Source organism: Lepidothrix coronata, unplaced genomic scaffold (genome assembly GCF_001604755.1).
Source record: "Lepidothrix coronata isolate B3197 unplaced genomic scaffold, Lepidothrix_coronata-1.0 Scaffold0, whole genome shotgun sequence".
NCBI lineage: Eukaryota > Metazoa > Chordata > Aves > Passeriformes > Pipridae > Lepidothrix > Lepidothrix coronata.
Window position 1 is genome coordinate 285562 of NW_016690180.1, and position 18103 is coordinate 303664.

Genomic DNA, 18103 nt, shown 5'->3' on the forward strand with positions numbered 1-18103 from the left:
ATGCATTAGCTCGTAGAGTCTGTTATAGTTTTGTTGTGGGGTTGGTTTTGTTGGGGTTTTGTTGATGTCACAAGATTATTAATAGATACTTTTTAAATAAGATGGTTAAGATTAAGCATCAATTAATTAATTAGTTAACCAGAGTAATATTAATATTAAGTGTTTAGTTTTAGCTTCCCTTTAAAAATAAAATCAGCAGAAATCCTGGGCAGAAAAATTTTTGGGAAAGTTTTTACTCTCTCAAGTGCTTTCTTAATTGTGGCTCTTATTTCTTTCTTGTTATTGTGCTAGGCTTTACTTTGTGATTTGTACTATATCCTACTTCAGTTATAGTGCTAGATCCCTCCTATATCTTCTCCATATTTCTTGGTTTGTAATACAGATCTTTGTTTCTGAGTTCTTAATTTTTAACTTCGGTGTTCTTATATGAAATTGGAAATATTTCTGTATCATGACTAATGGTGTAGGTTGACATATTCTTTTGATCTTCTTCTTGCTTATGAGCTTATTTTTGTCCTTTTTGGTATACAAGAACGTGTATGTCTTTGCCTTAAAATGTGATTATTTTAACAAATGTTTATCCATAGTTTTGAATCTCATTCTGTTGACGTTACAGACTAGAATTTGACAGCTGGAGAAGTTCTATTTAAGAGCATACTGTGCTAAGAGCATATTCCTGCAAAGAAAAACAGTCCTATTTAAACTGAAAAACTTAAAAAGAACAACTCTTCAGCATCAAATTTCCTAAACTTCCTTTCCAATACACATTCAAAACCTAGGAAAAGTCATTTGGGATTACACCCATACCTTCAACCCAGACTGCTGCTTTTTTTTCGCATTTTCTCTATATTAGGAGAAAACCTGTGTACCCATGTGTTTAGGTTAAAGTCTAGTTTTGGTAGTGAAGTAATACGTAGAGTCTTTCACTACTATGATGAGGTTAAATGCCTCCTTCAGGGAGTATGACCTGTATAGATTCCAGAGTTTAATCGAGGTCCTACTTATACCACTTAGTTACAGTATCACCAGACCAATTATACCCACATCCAGGCTTATCAGAAGTCTTGGCAGCACAAAGTCCAGAGCTATTCACTTACCCTCGACATTGCAGTAGCTTAAATTTGAGAGCTCTGAAAACAACCGCATTGCTGCACTGCAGCTGGGCTGTGGACAAATGTAATTTTAGTGTCTGATGCTGTCAATCTGGCATCTTTCACAAGTAGGGATTTTATTATATAGAAATGTAATCTGTCTGCTATATCCTACAGGGTCATTATGTAGAACATGATGCTTCTTTAAAAAAGAAAAATAAAAAGGGGTAAGACTCCTAAAAAGTTGTTAACTGTGAGAGGACAGATTTTTGAAAGCCAGTGCACAGTGCCAAACTCTTGTATTGAAAAGTTTTGGCTGAAATGCTGGGACATATAGATAATATTGTCCTCGAAATCTTGCCAAAGAAACTGCAGTCAGAAATGTAGGAAATTGTCCAAGATTAGGCCTCAAACATGCTGCATTCATTACCAGCAGCTGTGCATATATGAAGTGTTTCTTTATACCACACAACCCAAACCACTGTGGCCTGTCACTGTCATTTTTATAGCAATTTGCTGACTTTTTAAGAAACAGGAAAACATTTAGCTAAAACAGAAGTTGAAATGACTGACAGAAGATAATTTAAGGGAATTTTAATGGCTACTGACCGTGTACTGTAGAACTATGCTGAAAGGCACATATATTTAAGACTTCATTTTATGTAATAAAACTCACTAAGAAAACAAAATTATGCTAATAATAGTTTAATGTTTATTTTAAGTCATAGATACATACCTTAACAGATTCCTTAGAAAGCCAGAAAGGTGAACATGATGTAACAGTGTTATTTTGAGTGTTAGGATTTTAAGTTATCAACATTTTCTTTAAAGATAAATTCAAATATGCCTCCATTAGGGGGAGATACACATTCATCACTCAGAGCTTCAGATTTTCAGACACTGTTTGGTATGATAGATTTTTCTTCGATGTTTTTGTTAGCTTTTAAAATACTCTGCTACTACCACCTTCTTGTACCACCAGCTTGTTGTGGGACATGTTTTTAACTTGTTTAACCAGCATGCAAAAATTTGCAGGAAAAGAGAAGGTCCAACTTTATCAATTTCTCAACACTTCAGGGGGAAAAATTATAATAGTAGAAATATCTTTATTAATTGGAGGATTTTCCAGAATGAAATATAGATGTTAAGATTTAGAAAACCTGGAGAAAATTCTGTCAAGCAGCTTTTCCTTTGCCCATCTTTTCTTTTTTCCATCCATGAAACTGCTTCTGCCTCAGGGTAGTTCAGCAAATCTATCAGTGTCTAGTTTGTTTACTTTAGGGCAAGAGAGTTTTAAACAGCAATGTGACCCTTGTGCTGGATGTTAGTATGAGTGCTATCAAAATGGCAAAGAATACTGATGGACTTCAGTTGATAAATTCTTGTGCCAGGCTTTAGAGCATAATAGTTTCAGAAGAGGTATTGAAATCATGTTGTTACATGCCTAAGCACTCTCCATCTAGCTATCCTGTGTGGATAGCAACAAATCCCTTTTCGTTATACAGAGAACTGAAACCCACAACTAGTTGAATTCACTGTGGAATAAGTCCACTGCATGTTTGCCCTACAATCACAGCAAGTGCCACTGTGCCCTTGCATAGCCCTTGGAGTACTTTTTCCAGTGTCTGTGGTCCAGCTGCAGGAAACACTGGCTCCTGGGAAATTTCAGAAGAATTTCTGGGAGACCACATGAACAGAAAAAAGGATTTCAAACACCAGGATTCTGGTGTTTGACATTTGAGGGCTTGTCTCAAAATGACTTCCAGGATAAGTCTCTGCTCTTCAGCACAGAGCTCTACGGGAGACTTTCTATGTCACCCCCATAAAGTTATCACAAAGGTAGGTGGACAAAACGAGAAAGGACAATTCAAGGTAGGGAAGAGAAAAGGGGAGAGGAAGGGATGAACTGATGGCATCAATTCTTGAAGTTCATTATTCAACAGTCACTGCCTTTACCTAGATAAATGACTGAGTTATGCATGTATATATCACCTCCATTGTAGAAAAACCATTTGGGTCTCTGGGTGGTAGACACAGAGATGTGAGAACAACACGACTACTAAAAGCAAATTGAAACATTAAATGTGGAATAGAGATCTTTCTTGTAATAAAATTAGGGGTTTTTTACATACATTTACGATGCAGTTTTAAGAACAAACTGTTTTCCATGCTTTTCTACTCTTTTGACACCACTTCAGCCAAATACTGAGCAAAAGTAGTAAGATCACTGTTTCAACTCTCATGAAGCACTAACATCCCCAGCAAATTTGAAAGAGGGAACAGGAATCCCAAAGTAAGGGAACATCCAGATTCTTGAGAAGGGGTTGACGATGCTTCTTGCAGTATAATAGATAGCAGGGAGAAGCAAAGGCAGGTTGTGTGTATGTGGGGAAATACTTTAGGAAACACTTCTGTAGAAAGAAAAGAGAACTCTGAGACACTGGTTATGCTATAGCTGCCAATTTACCAGTATTAAGGACAGCTTCTGTAAATTTGATTATCTTCAGGATATTTGCAATAAAAGCTGCCTATTTACTGAATGCTCTTCTTATCTTTGAATCCTTCTCCAGCAGGCTTGGTTCCGACCATCTCAGATTTTTGGCCTCAGAGCTGATTCAGTCACACTGGCATTTTTAATCCTAAATGTGGCTCCCCTCTTCCATGTAGGTTTTCATTTAGGCTTACACTTTGAGTGTTTTGCTCTTTAAGTGTCAGCATATGGTGGGTGGGAAAAATGGGGGGGGGGGCTTTTCTGTGATGTGTGCTGGTTCATCTGTAGTCTAAAAACCTGTGTCATGCCATTAGCTTTTGTGTGCCCTCTGTATATATATATATTACATTTAATTGATTTATTTTTCTTGAGAAATATTTTTCAGGCTGAATATTCTACCACTTGTTCACATTTTAAGGACTCTCGTATGAGAGAATTCAGCTGGACTTTGAGTTCCCTCTCTTGGCAGATAACACCAAAGCTTGCAAATCTGGCAGTGCTTGTGGGAAGGTCTTTAGTGAAATGCAGTTAAGTGAAATAATTTAGATGATGGAATTAGGAAATGATAGTGATAAAGTTGGCTGCTGTGAAAATAGCAGCTGAATGACAGAGCCAAACTAGGATTTCTGAAGCTGTTTAACACACATGGATCCATGGCAGTCTGACATCTATGCAGTGGCATGCCAAGCAAATAAATAGAGTACGAGGAAGTGCTAGTGGGAAGAAAAACTTTTGAGACTATTGCATGTGATAACTTCTATGTAATATACTGTGTTTTGGAAATCTGTGCAGTGGTTAGCCTTGCTTGAAGTAAGTCGAGCCCAAGTGTACCTGTGGTACAGCCTCATGCTGTGTGTGTGAGCACAAAATATAAAGGAAGAAATATTTTCTTATCCTTTCTCCCCTCTTAAGTAAATGGTAGCTTATAATTCTTGATAGTGTCTACGCCGTGTTTCTGAATATGCAACGTTTGCTGGTATAGAATAAAATTATTTCACTAGCAGTTTGTCATGTTGGCAAATACTAAATGTGTTGGGTTGAATGTGGAAAATGATCACCTGCTCTGTAGGAGAATGAATATCCAACAGATCACTTCAAGGTGTGCCATAAATGCAATTCTAGATGCACTACAGCACTTAGTCTTGAGCCTAACAACCCACCTATCACCAGGCATTCATCATCTGCCTGAATGCGTACCACGAGAAGGTTTGTTCATGTAGGCAGTTCTAAATGTACATAAAGTATACATAAATCCTATTCTAATTATTTATGAAAACCTCTATTTTTTTCTCTAAGAAAAGGTAATAAGATGTCTACTTAACAGCAGCCTGAAATGTTTCTTTTTTAGAAGATACATTTTTTTTAAAAAATAAACCCAAATTAATATTTTGGAAAGTATTTATTTTATTTTACGTGTATGATTTGTATAACCATTTTGTAGATAGACCACTTGCAGGGATAAGGCTCACACCAGGTGTCAGAGGACTGTGAAATAATTTTTATGCCACCTTTCCAAGGCAATAATTGTCATATAAGCATACAGAAGTGCAGATATAGTACTTTCAGATGAATGTTCTCGAACTGTATATAAAAAATCTATTTGACAGACTTACCCAAAGGATGGCACTTTTTTCTGATCTTGCCAAAGCAGCAACTGTGTAAAAAGAAAATTTGCTCTGGTGGTTGGTATTTTTCCCCAAGGAGCTATGATGTAAAGGGAGGGAGGAGAAGCTGTAATTAGGAGAAAAGAAATGATTTCTTTCTACTGAGCAAAAGAAGAAATTTCTGACCTAAATGACACAGCAAGTTTTCAGTCATCTTTCTTACAACAAAAAGCCAAAATAGAAGATGGATGGCAGCAGCTGAACCCACAGTCCAAGCCACATAGATTGTGTCATGATCTGTATAATACTTATTCCAAGAAATATGTGAAATATTTTCTGTGGGAATTACATGGTTATTGATTTTTGTGTTTGTGTGCGCGCCGCTGATTTTAAAACACCTTTTTAAAGATGTAATTTCAGAGAAGTACCTTGAACCTTTTTTCTTTTTTTTTTCTTTTTTTTTCCAGATAATCAAAATACAAGTTAAACTTTTCTAGAGGTATGAAATTCTAGCTTCATCATTAGGAATAGAATGATTTTTTAGAGCTTAATCTCTTATACTGATAGGATTTCCCTGCTGGTGGTCTTTACCAGTTCTAAGAGATTCACAATAGGCTGGTTTGTTCACAAAAGCCAATTCTTTTTGTCAGACCTCTATACAAAACTATTTTACTCTAAATGGATTGCTTCAAACAGCCTCCACATACCTTGTTTGTTAAGAGATGTCCTGTGTCTCATGAGTTTACATGCCAAATGGACTCTTTTTCCTTCCAGTTACTTTTTTTATGTCATTTTCATTTGCAGTAAATATCTTTCTCTTTTGCTTCCTGACAAAAGTGTAAATCTTTAATTAAAAAAATAATCCAGTAATCCAGAGGGATTTAGAGCTGTGGACCCAAGTATTAAATGTAAATCAAAACTTAGTCAGTTGGAAGCTGCTTATTATGAAGATTAGACACTCAGTCTCCAGTTCGGAGCATTAGCTGTGCAAGCAACTGCTTCTTTGCCTTCTTTTTCTGATGAAAGGCAGTGAGTAGCAGCTGCTGATAGAGGCTACTGCAAAACAATAGGAAAACGATATAAAAATGAAGGGAGGAAGGTGCCACAATTGTGCATGTTTTAGGATCTTTAACAGTTTTACTTTTAGTGTCCTGATGAGGCATTGAAATGAGTACCACAAATACAAACAAGTTTCAAATTCATAGAGAGTTCAGTTTAAAGAAAGATGTAAGGTTCAGATTATAGTTGGACTTTTCTTTCTTTAGTGAAGGGTTTAAAGTTTTTCCTAAAATACTATTGCTTTTCCTTAAAAATTAGGTAAAATGACCTGAAAACATCAGAGCATTTTTTTTTTGCTCCATTTCACTACTGTTATTCATATAGCAGTTCTTCTGAAACAAACAGCATTAATCCTTTTTTTTATTTATTTTGGAGGCGAGATATTTCTTTCAAAGGGCTTATTGATACATCATCTAATCCCCTAGACCTTTCATGAAAATGTCCTCTTCCTCCTCACTTAGCTGTACTATAAGATAAGGAAAGCATGTATTCTTTGTGTTTCCAAGAACTGTGTTAATCATTCAAAGCATCTGTGCCCTTTTTCTCTGCTGGCTGACTGGTACTGTAGATATTTAAACACAGGAATGTATCAGTGAAAAAGTAACTAAAGACTATATAAATACTATGAAAAGCATCATGATTAATATTTATGTCTTCAGTAATTCAGAATTTGGAGCTCAAGATATTCAATTTGTATATTAACTGTAAGTTTATATTTTCCCATACCCTTATATGTGACCAATTATATAAGTAGGATGATTCTAATCAGGGCATTCTACTGTTAAACAGCAAAAATCTAGGTATTGAAATACAAAAATATTTTGCATTTTTTACTTTGCCTTATACTGCATTGCTGGGAAATTATTTATTATATGAATCTGTAGCACTCAAAAATCACAGAGCAAATGTACACTGAATAGTTTTGTATGGCTTCTTAGGAAAAAAACCCAACACATATTACCCACTTACATTCCAGAAACATGTCATAATTTAATCCTTTATTGAAAGGACTATGTTTTTGCTATAACTTTTCCTACCCCAGTTACATTTACTTGCTTACAATTTCCACTTGTATTTTTAGAAAAATGCTGATCTGAAACTGCAAAATTCTTGATACAGTCTTGGAAGGGGTTATAAAAAATAGAGTTAGGCTTTATCAATATAAATGAAAAGAAAAAAGTTTATTGTTTTCAGATTTGAACACTAAATCTCTGAGCTCATCAAGGTCTTAGTCTGTTCTTGTTTAAATCAGCATCATTACTGCATGAAAAATGGTTCATCTTAATCTTCACTTGTGAGAAAAAAATAGTCAATGTAGCATACTATTTAAATGCTTAAGAACTACAAGGTGTTCTATATTAAATATATTTGGGCACGTGCTTTCTCATGGGAACACATTATCCTGCTAATCCTGTTGATATCAGATAGTATTCTTAAGACCTTCATTTCTAGACATGAATTTACCTTTTTTTTAAACACATTTCGAGCAGGAACTGGAAAGCTGTATTATCACTATTTTGTTTGATCAAGTCTATTTTGTAAAACAGACATAAGAGTATATGTTGCTGTTATAATTGATGTCTTATCTAATAAAAATGTTTACATTTCGTAAACCCTGATTTTTATAGAGTTGTAAGAAAAACATGTTCCAAAGTGATATACTGATGCTGTGCAATTTCAGTTTCTAGGTAGACACTCCTTTTTTATGTCTTTGTAATACACACAACAACATCTCTTTAAAGTACACCTAGCATCTCAGTAGAAGTAGCTGTAACACTAATTATTTATGATAGGATGTCTTAACAGGGCACTTAGGCTACTACTATTCAAATAGGTGAATTAGTATTTGGCTAAAAAGGTGTTTGTTCCCTTTTAATAAAAGTCACTCGTCATCACGAATATTGATAAATAGCTAAAATTATAATCTTGATGAGGAGAAGAAAGGCTCAGCGGTTAGGATAGGCCTTGGATTATCGGAGGCATCATGTTTTCCCTCTCCCATGGTACTACTTTTGTGGTACTGACAAGTCAGCTTTGTGCCTCCATTTGACAGTGAAAAATGGGTACAATAAAGTTTTCTTTGGTATGATGGCACTTACGGAACGTTACAGTAAGGACTGAGTTGTTATGTGCTGCAAGGAGTACAGCTTCAGTGCCTGGGCCACTCTAGTCTAATGACTACCCACAGTCACCTCCAGTGTAACCTCTTAAGTCCTTTCAGGTGTCAGCTTTAAGTGATGGAATTACTAATGTGTCAGTTTTCTGTGATAATACTTATCTTTATCAGAGAGTCAGTATGGCTGCTTGTTACCACCTTTAAAATCCTGGATACCTGACACAAATTCAAATGCTAATATAAAAATTAATCATTGTGACTAAGCTGTAATAGGCCTCCCTCCTCAGCCAAGTGCAAACCAGCCAGTTAGAAAGCTGAAACAAAGCCCTCCCTCCAGAAACTAACCACATTCACAGTTCTCCCTGTTTTCATACACTCTGGAAAAATATGAACTATGCAACATGCTATGAAGGCCATAAAATTTGAGCTCTTCTGGATCAGGGAAGAGAAATCAGTTCCAAAAGCTTTGAATTCCCACAAAGAACATCCTGTTAGCAGTTTCTCACCCTCTTATACCAGCAAGGCCCCTAGCTCACTTGTTTTCACTTCTCTATATTGTGGCAATATGACAGAGACAGTGTGAGAGAGGAAGAGAAATTCTTTCACATATGTCAAGGCCAGCTGTGTGGTACCTTTCAGTTATTTTAAAAAAAGGTAAGTTTTCAGGTGACCCTTCTGGTGACCTGAAAAGGCCACCATGACTTGAGTTCAGCAGGGGATGAGTGTCTGTTGCCCATGAAATGCAGTTCCCACTAAAGAGAGTAAAAGTGGCTACAGTAGTGATAAATGTACCTGCAGATAGCCGCATGGATTAACACAGCTCTAATTTATTCCACATTAAGAAAAAGGACTATAATGAGTTATTAATAAAGACTAAAAATGGGTTCAAATTCAATGGTTAATACTCTGCATAATTTACTATAATAATCCTTCTGACCAAATAATTTTTTTAAAAGTGCTTGTCTCTTTTCCTGTGAATGAAACACAAGCTATTCTTCCCCCACACACACCTACCCCCAAGGTTTTGTTTGATCTTTCTTACTCTTTGGGCGTGAGCTATGTTGGCATAAAGTGTTGGCATATCCATGGTAGAGTTTGCTTCACCCCCATTTGTCTACTCCATATAAATATTTTCCTAAGCAAACATTTATGTTCCAGATTTCTTTAGTGTTGCACCTAATAGATTTCATAAATCATTTGTGCTGGCGTTAGTGGGACAGTGGAATCTCAGCACAGGAAATCTCATAGCAAAGGAAAATTCCATTGCAGCTGGCTGAAAATGGAGAGAAGTGGATCCACTGCAGTGACATCCATGTCTTATTTTTTTGATAGGCTTCAGTCCTCAGTGTCTTTCCTTCCATAGCATGTGGCTCTTGGAGGACCCAATATCCTGCTCTCTGCACAGGTCCACAGCAGTATTCTGTAGAGGGGGTGCGATTACAGGTGCTCTCAGAGGGCAGTAATTCAAATGAGCTCTGGAGCTCTGCATGAGCTGACTCCAAGCATCCAGTTCTCATTCCTCCTTCTTTCAAGATCTGTAAGGATATATGACTGAATTAATTACTTAGTAAATTTTTCAACGGCAGAAAGCGCTTATCCATAGGTACTCCAGCAGTTTGGAAAATAGTATTTGTCTGATCTAATACCCCATTTATTACAACTAGAGCTCTTGGAAGAGATGCTGAGAATATGAATGTTGCTGTGGAATTGCTAGAAACTTCCTTAAAATGACTACATTAGTTCATGATTTCATCTCATAGCTCTTTCTTGGCTGGTCTTGCAGTTATCACAGGTAGGAGTCTGTCCAGAATTTGAACTGCAAAAAGCTTCCCATTTTTCTCAAACTGCCCCAAAAGCCTGAGCAAAGTTTAAGTCAATAATAACTACATTACAGTTTCTCTCTTGTGCTAAGCCAAAGCACATGTAGTCTGTTGCATATCTGATTTGAAGACCTTCAGGTCAAGATGTACTATTAGTACTATTACTTCTGGATTTTTTCAGTATTTCCCCCCAATGCCAGCCAGGACTGCCCTCATCAAGACATGGCTACTTAGACCATTATTCTCCCCCTCCTTTCACAGAATTCTACTGTTTCAATCTGTATAGTCTTTGTTTCTCTAGGAAGTTGCAAATGAGCACTAATTGTGTGAGCTTTTTGAATGTTATTAAATTTCTTATGAATAATACATCTGAAATATGTGCTTTTATTGCAGCTTTCTACATAACAGTGTTGAAAACATATTCTGGAAAGATACCATCTTCCCTGGAAGTATTGTAGAAACATTAACAATATCTTGATCTGATTTTTGGCAAAATATGACTTCTGGGCAGCTGCTGTGATAACTTGGCCTGCGTCAGCAACAGATCTTTTAATTGGGTGAGGAGAGTTAAGTTAGTTGTTCTTAGCAAAGGTCCAAGGTAAAAAGAAAACCATAATAGAAGTTTTGTAGGAATTCCTACATATCACTGTATTTTCTAAGCCAACTCAGAAGGTTCTTTGTGTAGTAGTGTTAAGAACAAGATAATCATTGGAAATAATGATTCACGCAGACATTTTAAAGGATTAAAAATCTGGTTTTTAAAATAAAGACAGAGGCAGTAACTTCAGTTTGATTACCAGCTGAAAACAAAATTTTTCTGGTTTTAATATTTATATCTGCATATTTTGTAGGCATCTTGTTGTTCCTGCTCTCTCTACAGTATTTCAGAAATTAATGGTAATGCTAATGCTTCATTTTGTACCTAATATTTGATAGCTTTATCTGACAGCCATGATGCATACTGTGTCCAGTCAGGTCGAGCTGCAGCTCCAAAGGCTTCATTAGCAGCAGACTTGATTATAAATTGTCAAGTAGTGTTTTGAAGTAAGCAGGGTCTGTTATATTCATGCCTCTATAGACATGAAGAAAAACTGTCTTCTGAGGTGGTAAATGGAGGGGGAGGTGTTTGTGTTTCAATTAAAGCACAGGTGGTGCGTGATGAGGCGCCGGTGTCACATCTGCGCGCTCACAGCTGCGCTCTGGTCCCGGCCCGGTCCCTGCGCTCCTCCTCGAGCTCCGGCCGTGCCCGACCGAACCCGTCTGCTAACACCGCCCTGAGCTCCTGCCCGTGAACGCCTTGCGGGCTGCGGGGACGGCTTGGAGCAGGCAGGTAGTTTACAATAATATAACAACTACCTCGCGCGGCAGCGAGTTTATTTTGTGTCACGGAAAATCCCCGCATTTTGCGGTGAATCGCGGCCGCGGCCCCGCGCTGCCCGTGCAGACAGCGCTGCAGCGGCGGCTCCGCGCTCTCCGCGAAGGATCCCGCTGCCTCTCCCCGGAGCTCCCGGCCTCCGGCTGCACCGCCCGCCGCGGCCCCGAAAGGGTTACGCGGTGCCAGGCCGGCCCCGTTCCCCGCCGGGGGGCACACGGCGGCTGCCGCAGCCTATGGCGGGGCCGAGCCGGCGGCGAGCAGCGCTCGGCCGCAGCCTGGGCCGGGCGCGTTCGGGCGGCCCGGGGTGGGGCGCGGGGCGGGGCGGGGGCGGTGCCGGGCCGGGGCCGGGGGCGGTGCCGGCTCATTGCGCGGCTCGGGTAGCGCTGGAGGAGCCGGCGGGCAGCGGGACCGGCCGCCGGGCGCGGGTGGTGGGGCTAAGCCGAGAGGTAACCGCTTTTGTCCTGCTTCGTGCCGTGCTGCTGAAAGAGCCCGACCCGGTGTCTGGCTGGGATGCGGTAGGAGAGATTTGCGGGATCGGAGATGTAAGAAATGAGAAGTTTTTGCATAATTTGCGTTTGAGGTATCGCATCTCGCTGCGCAGTGAAGCCTTCGAGCTCCCTCGCCCGACTCTGTTATGCTCGTGTGATGGGAAAAGTATAAAGTGCTTCTGATTTTTGTGCTTCCTAGAGGCTGCGGTAGCTGCAGCACTGGGGGGGATGTGGAAGAGATTTTGCTCGTTCAAAAGTCTAGAAGGAAAAATGTAACTTTACAAATACAGTGCAAATTATGCAAATAAAAGTACGGAAGAAATCAGGCCAGAATAATTTCGAAAGGACTGTAAAATCCTTCATTTAAAGCTTAGTGTAATCTTTGACATTTACGTGGGCATCCGAAAAAAAAACCAACCCTAAAGCAGAGCTCTGGTGTGGAAGTACAGCGCTGCTGTGAGCAGACACATTTGTGTCTGCTTCTCATTTAAAGTGCCAGCTCCTTCTTTTCTGTATACCCAATAAACAATATGCATAGAATATACAGCTGTGTCACAAAGTCATTCTATATTCTTAAAGCTTAATGTAATCAAATTCATTGCCTAAAGATGCTGTAGTTGAAGATTTGATCCTTTTTCACTGAAGTGGAAATACTTTCAGTAATTGAAAGCAGATTCACGTCTGGAGTTGTACAAGCCAAGGTTTTCATTTTTAAAATAAACCTTTTGTTCTTCAGCTTTAAATCTTTCAGTGAGCCACCCGGAGACCTGTGTTAATTGCTAGAGTAGACTTTAAGGAAGGATTGGGTGAAAAAAATCCTTGAGAAATTTATGTCAGCAATTAAATTTACATGAAATTATAATGTCTGTATTCCAGTGCATGAACATACCATTGCATCTTTTGTGCACACTACAGTTTAGTTTTCCTGTTCATCCACGTGAATCTGAATTTGAACTACCCATCCGTCTGCAGAGGGTTTTGTTTTAAACTATCTTCGCTTATGTTCACCTTACGTAAAAATCTGAACTTTGAAGATTTGGGGAAATACCAATCTGCTCCAGTAAACAAATGTAACACTTTGCAGTATTAGCTCCCCTTTGTTAACTTTGTGCCTGCTTTCTGGCTGTTCCTGTGGAAAGCTTTCAGAAACCTTGCCTTCTGATATTTCAGCAATGGGGAAAGAAACTTAGGATGTTAACTACCAGACTCTCAGACAAAGAATGAGCTACTCTCAAGCTGTTTGTTAGCAGCTTTGAAGGTAAAGAACAATGGAGGGAAAGGAAGAGAAGTACCTTCTCTCCTAAGCACTCTGATCCACAGAGTAAATTCACTAAAAATGTGTGGACAAGTTACTGAAGATGGCAAGAGTCCCCTATCCTTTAGAAAGTGTATTAATTGCTGAACAGACGCAAGGATCTAATTGCCTGATGTTAAGTACAGGCTATCATTAAGATAAGAATTTGTAATTTGCATAATAGTACTAAAGGGACCGGGTTTATTTCCCTGAACTTCTAGGTGGTGTACACTTAGCTGGTGTAGTTCACTCTTCCTTCTTTTCTTTCGAAAGGTAAATCTTTATCCTCAGTAAGCTTAGGTGGAAGTATTTGAGTAAAACCTGGGAAGCGGGAAGCGCTCAAACAAGAACAGAAAAATCTAGCTTACCGGTTTTTTCATCCATCACATTGGGGCTCAAAACTGTCAAGCAGTTCAGTAACTACAAATGAGATGTTACAAAATTTTTCGATTATTCACTCTGTAACTCCGTGTGGAGAATGGCCTCATATATGTCATAGTATAGGGTTTTTTTCTTTCAAGGAGTTATAAAAATAGTATGTTACAATTTAGCAAGAAACCTACAGCAACAGGAACTCTAAAAAAACATTTAATGATTAGATGGCTTTGGCTTGTCATTTTTACTTTCTGAACTTTTTGTAGTAAAGCTGAGAATACTAGAAGTTATATGTTTCATGCAGTATGGGATATATTTTATTTTATTGTTTTCCTTTTGGAGAAAAGTAGCTGATATTGTACCTGTCTAGAAAAATTGATAATTGATGTTTTAAAACAATGTAAAATGTTATGTCAGATGTGTGTTCATTCTAAAGGTCCACAATAGAATGCTGCCAAGCACCCAGCAGCTTTGAAAGCTGATTTTTCTTAATTACAGATAATGAGTAAGAGATTGAACGTTGAAGTAAACTTTCCTAATAGTGTCAAATTTTAGTACTGTAGAGTTTGTCCTTTGGCTTGGTAGATATAGAAATATCTCTAAATATCAGTGTATGATGCAAACAGACTCAACTCAAGGAATTTGTCTTGAGCTGTACTCTTGCATTTCTAATGTGCATCTGTGAAGATTTAACACAACTTTTCAAATTACTGAAATGGTCTGATAAGCAATTATGAGATCAGACTTTATAACTTTTATTACTGTAACTTTTATTGCTTCCCAATTCACTTTTGAACTAAACAAGGGAAAATAAAAGGTCATAATATGTACGCTTTGTACAACATAGGCATTTGAGTGGTGATATCAGAAAATAGGACTTAACTGTATTGTTTTCCAGAATGAGAAGGAACATTATATTTTCTATCCTTTTTGCATGTATACAAAGGCCTTATTGCTGGTCATTACATTCTAAATATGGCTATAGACACTCTCTCTGGGGTTTTGAAAGACTTTCTCCACAAGTAGTTACAGATTTATGCATTTCAGAATAGCAAGAGGGCTTTTGTATGTTCAGTGATATACGAAAGATGATGCTGTGAGCTGGTGACTTCCCTAATGGTTTGAAGATGTATACCTCTTTTTAGATTTGAAGGGTTTTATACAAAATAAGGAATTAGGATGAATAAAGTAACTGTACTAATAAAATGTTTCAGTAGTTTTCCAATTTAAGTTAAGCTTTTTACATGTTAGGGACAAGTGGAAAAAATGACACTTGTGTTCCTATGGAAAACTTCACCCATGTTAAAATTCTCAACAGGATAGATAGGTTATAGGATATATTATAATATAGGATATATAATAGGATAGATAGGCTGAATGGAAAACAGTCATTCACCTTTATTGTCTAAGATTGAAGGAATTCAAAGTGCAATTATACAGGAAAACTTCAGAACTCACTGAAAGTAACAACAAAGGTACATAGTGTTCTTTTGAGGTTGGCTAGGGCAGCCATTTATCCAAACTTGAAATAATTGTTTTGTGTGAACTGCTATAATGTAGATTGTTTATGAAGCAAGTCCTTTAAATGTAAGAAGGAGGTAGAAATCTCATATCTGGAGACAGTATATCATTCTGGTGGGATCTACATGGTAAACGAAACACAGGGTTATAATTTTGAGGCCTAGCTCAGAGTGAAAAGCTTATTTATGACTTGTTATATACAGCAGAAAGGATTTTTCGCAGCAACGGTATATGAATCATTGCAAACTTCATGTTTTTGATATGGTAATCACTGATTTTTGTATTGAGTACTAGAAGGTATCTTTATAGGAGGTTTAAATTCTGCTGTATTTAGAATTCAGGAATTGGGTCTGCATTAAGGAGTGTTACAGCAAAAGATTAAGCCAAATACCTGAATATGTTGAAATTTGCACAAACTACATCTACAACTCAAAGTAACGGTGGCCTGACAAAATGACAGAGGTAGACATTGGTGTACTTTCTGAAGACCTGCATTATGATAAAACTTTGATTAAATACATGTAACAGCGTTTCTGCATACTTTATTTTCTGTGGGAAAGGAACAGCAATTTTTGCAGTAGCAGTGAGCTAACATATCTAGTATCACATCAACAGTGAGTTATGGGTTTTTGTCTTTCTGATACATCTTGCTGTTTTGCCTCTTTCTTGCTTTTGAAGAGGATTCAGACCTATACAAAAATATTTCTAAGATGTTTAGAAGAAGAACAGATTTAGAAGGGAAAAAAATTAAAATGAGATCTGTTGCATGCAACTGCCAAAATAACATCCAACTGCTTTACCCACTTTTTTATTGTTTTTATTGTGTTTCAGTTGTTATTAGTCCCAGAACTATTGATATGGAGCTTTTGTTTCTTGGTATCAAGAAAAATTAGTATCCTGGAGAACTCTTTGGAGTGTAAGAGTATATATTAATCAAAATTAAAGAAGAAAGCAACTGCTGTTACAGAATTATATTATTTGGTTGGTTTTCATCATTGTATAAATCATGAGAAAGCACTACCTTAGGCTTCCAGATTGTCATAACTGCCAAATTAATTTTTAAACTACTTTAATTTTCACCTCTAATATAGTTGCTGACCACACACAAAGGAAAAAAAGGAACCGAAATGCTTTTTTTAGAGCAGCTTTTGGTTTAATCATATAGACCTGCTTTTTCATAAAATGTTACAGTACGTATGTATGAATTATAACCATTTCCAAATCTGCAGAAATTTCAGAGTTGTTAATTTTTGCAGAACATTTTTCCTCTTAAGTCATAAACTGTGTTAAAGAAAAGACTGTTGTCCAGGGAGTTGTAAAAAGTAGCCTGGAAAGTCTTTTATGTTCTTTCTTTTAAATAGAATAGAATTGCCTTATGTAACAAAGTTAACTTTGTCAACCTTTTGTAATTATTTAACCATTATTTCATTTTACCCCCTGCTTAAACATTGTACATTAATGCAATAGACACCTGGCTGTGCTCTTAAAAGTTTATTTGTCTTTCAATTCCTGTGATAGTAGGGGGCAGTATATCTCCTTAATTATCTTTGTTCAGGGAGATGTTGAAAGGCCAGGGTAGTTAAACAAGGCCATTTGGATTTGCAGTAAGGTCGAAGTCAGATGCAAGGAAAGTGGTTAAATGCATTATCATCTTATTGAGCACATCATCAGTAAAGTGACCTTGATGGAGGTGGAAAAAGCCATTTGGCTATTTTATGACAGCCACCTCTCTGCTGGCTTTATCCCTGCCAGAGAGTACTTCAAATAGCTTTATCACAGTCTTCTCTTGTTGCTTTGAAATCTGATTTTTCTTAATTACAGATTACAAATTAGAGGCTGAACGTTGAAATGAACTTTTCTAATAATGGCAAATTTTAGTACTGAAGAGTTTATCCTTTGGCTTGGGAGATATAGAAATATCTCTAAATTGACTATCAAGGTGACTTTTATGTTGATTATTGTATATCTGCCTGTAAGGGTCTCATATTGATAATCGTTGTTTTTTATTCATTACTACTTTTTAAACTGTTTTTTAACTACTGTGAGGACAGACAAGCCAACTTCTAGCCTTAGCAGCAGGGATATTGTTTGTTTTAGTGTGTGTTATTTATGTTTTTATGAAGATACTCAAACTATGGGAGGCCTGTGGTTAAGCTGGAAACAAATAGTTTATAAAATATAAAACTAATGCTTAAATTTCTGTTGCACTTGTGTTTTGTAATGGTAGTCAGTATTGATGTTTTAAAAGCTTACAAAAGTAAAATTCTAGCTATTGCATGTTATTGTAAGTATTTCATCAAAATATACTCAACTGTCCATCTTCCTCTCTCTCCTTTTTAACTCTCTTTTCTCATTAAAAAATAGTTTCTTTCATTTGTGTAAAACTGCGTTGATTTTGAATAAACAGAGTAATTTACAATTTTTGGCTTTTAAAAGACCTTAGTGCTAGGGTTTTTTTCTTTTTATAGTGCTTTCTTTACAGGTATTGACATAATTATTAAGAGAATTTTAAAACAAATGCACAAAATACAAGGAAAAACAGTATCAGGAAAACCGAATCCAAATTTGAGCACCTGAAGATATAGGTTAATTGGATGAAACTCACAGCAGAGCATTAAAAATTATTAGAGACTAGAGGGAATGATTTATAAGAAAAGATGAAAAGAAAGAAAATAATATAGCATTGTCACATGGCAGATCTGCACCAGTGGAAGACCTTTGTGCAAAATTTTTAAAAAGACCATGTGGACTCAGGTGGTATATCTAGATGGAATAACATGAAATTAAGAACCAAAGTATTAAGCTGCGTATCAAGACACATTTTGTAATGATAACATCCTGGAGGTTATGGAAAATATCTCAGCACAAT

General features: G+C 37.1%; 1 protein-coding gene across 8 annotated transcripts in view; it reads left to right on the top strand.

Moving 5' to 3' along the window:
- TENM3 (teneurin transmembrane protein 3) overlaps positions 1-18103 on the top strand; it is a 459642-nt gene that overhangs the window by 209425 nt on the left and 232114 nt on the right. Inside the window, exon 1 of one of the 8 annotated variants that reach the window (XM_017827972.1) lies at positions 11437-11511. The exons of 6 other annotated variants lie outside the window; for them this stretch is intronic. The gene's annotated coding sequence lies outside the window, so the exon portion shown is untranslated. Of the gene's footprint in view, positions 1-11436; positions 11512-18103 lie in introns of those variants that run through there. One more of the 8 variants, XM_017827878.1, reaches the window with a different exon arrangement.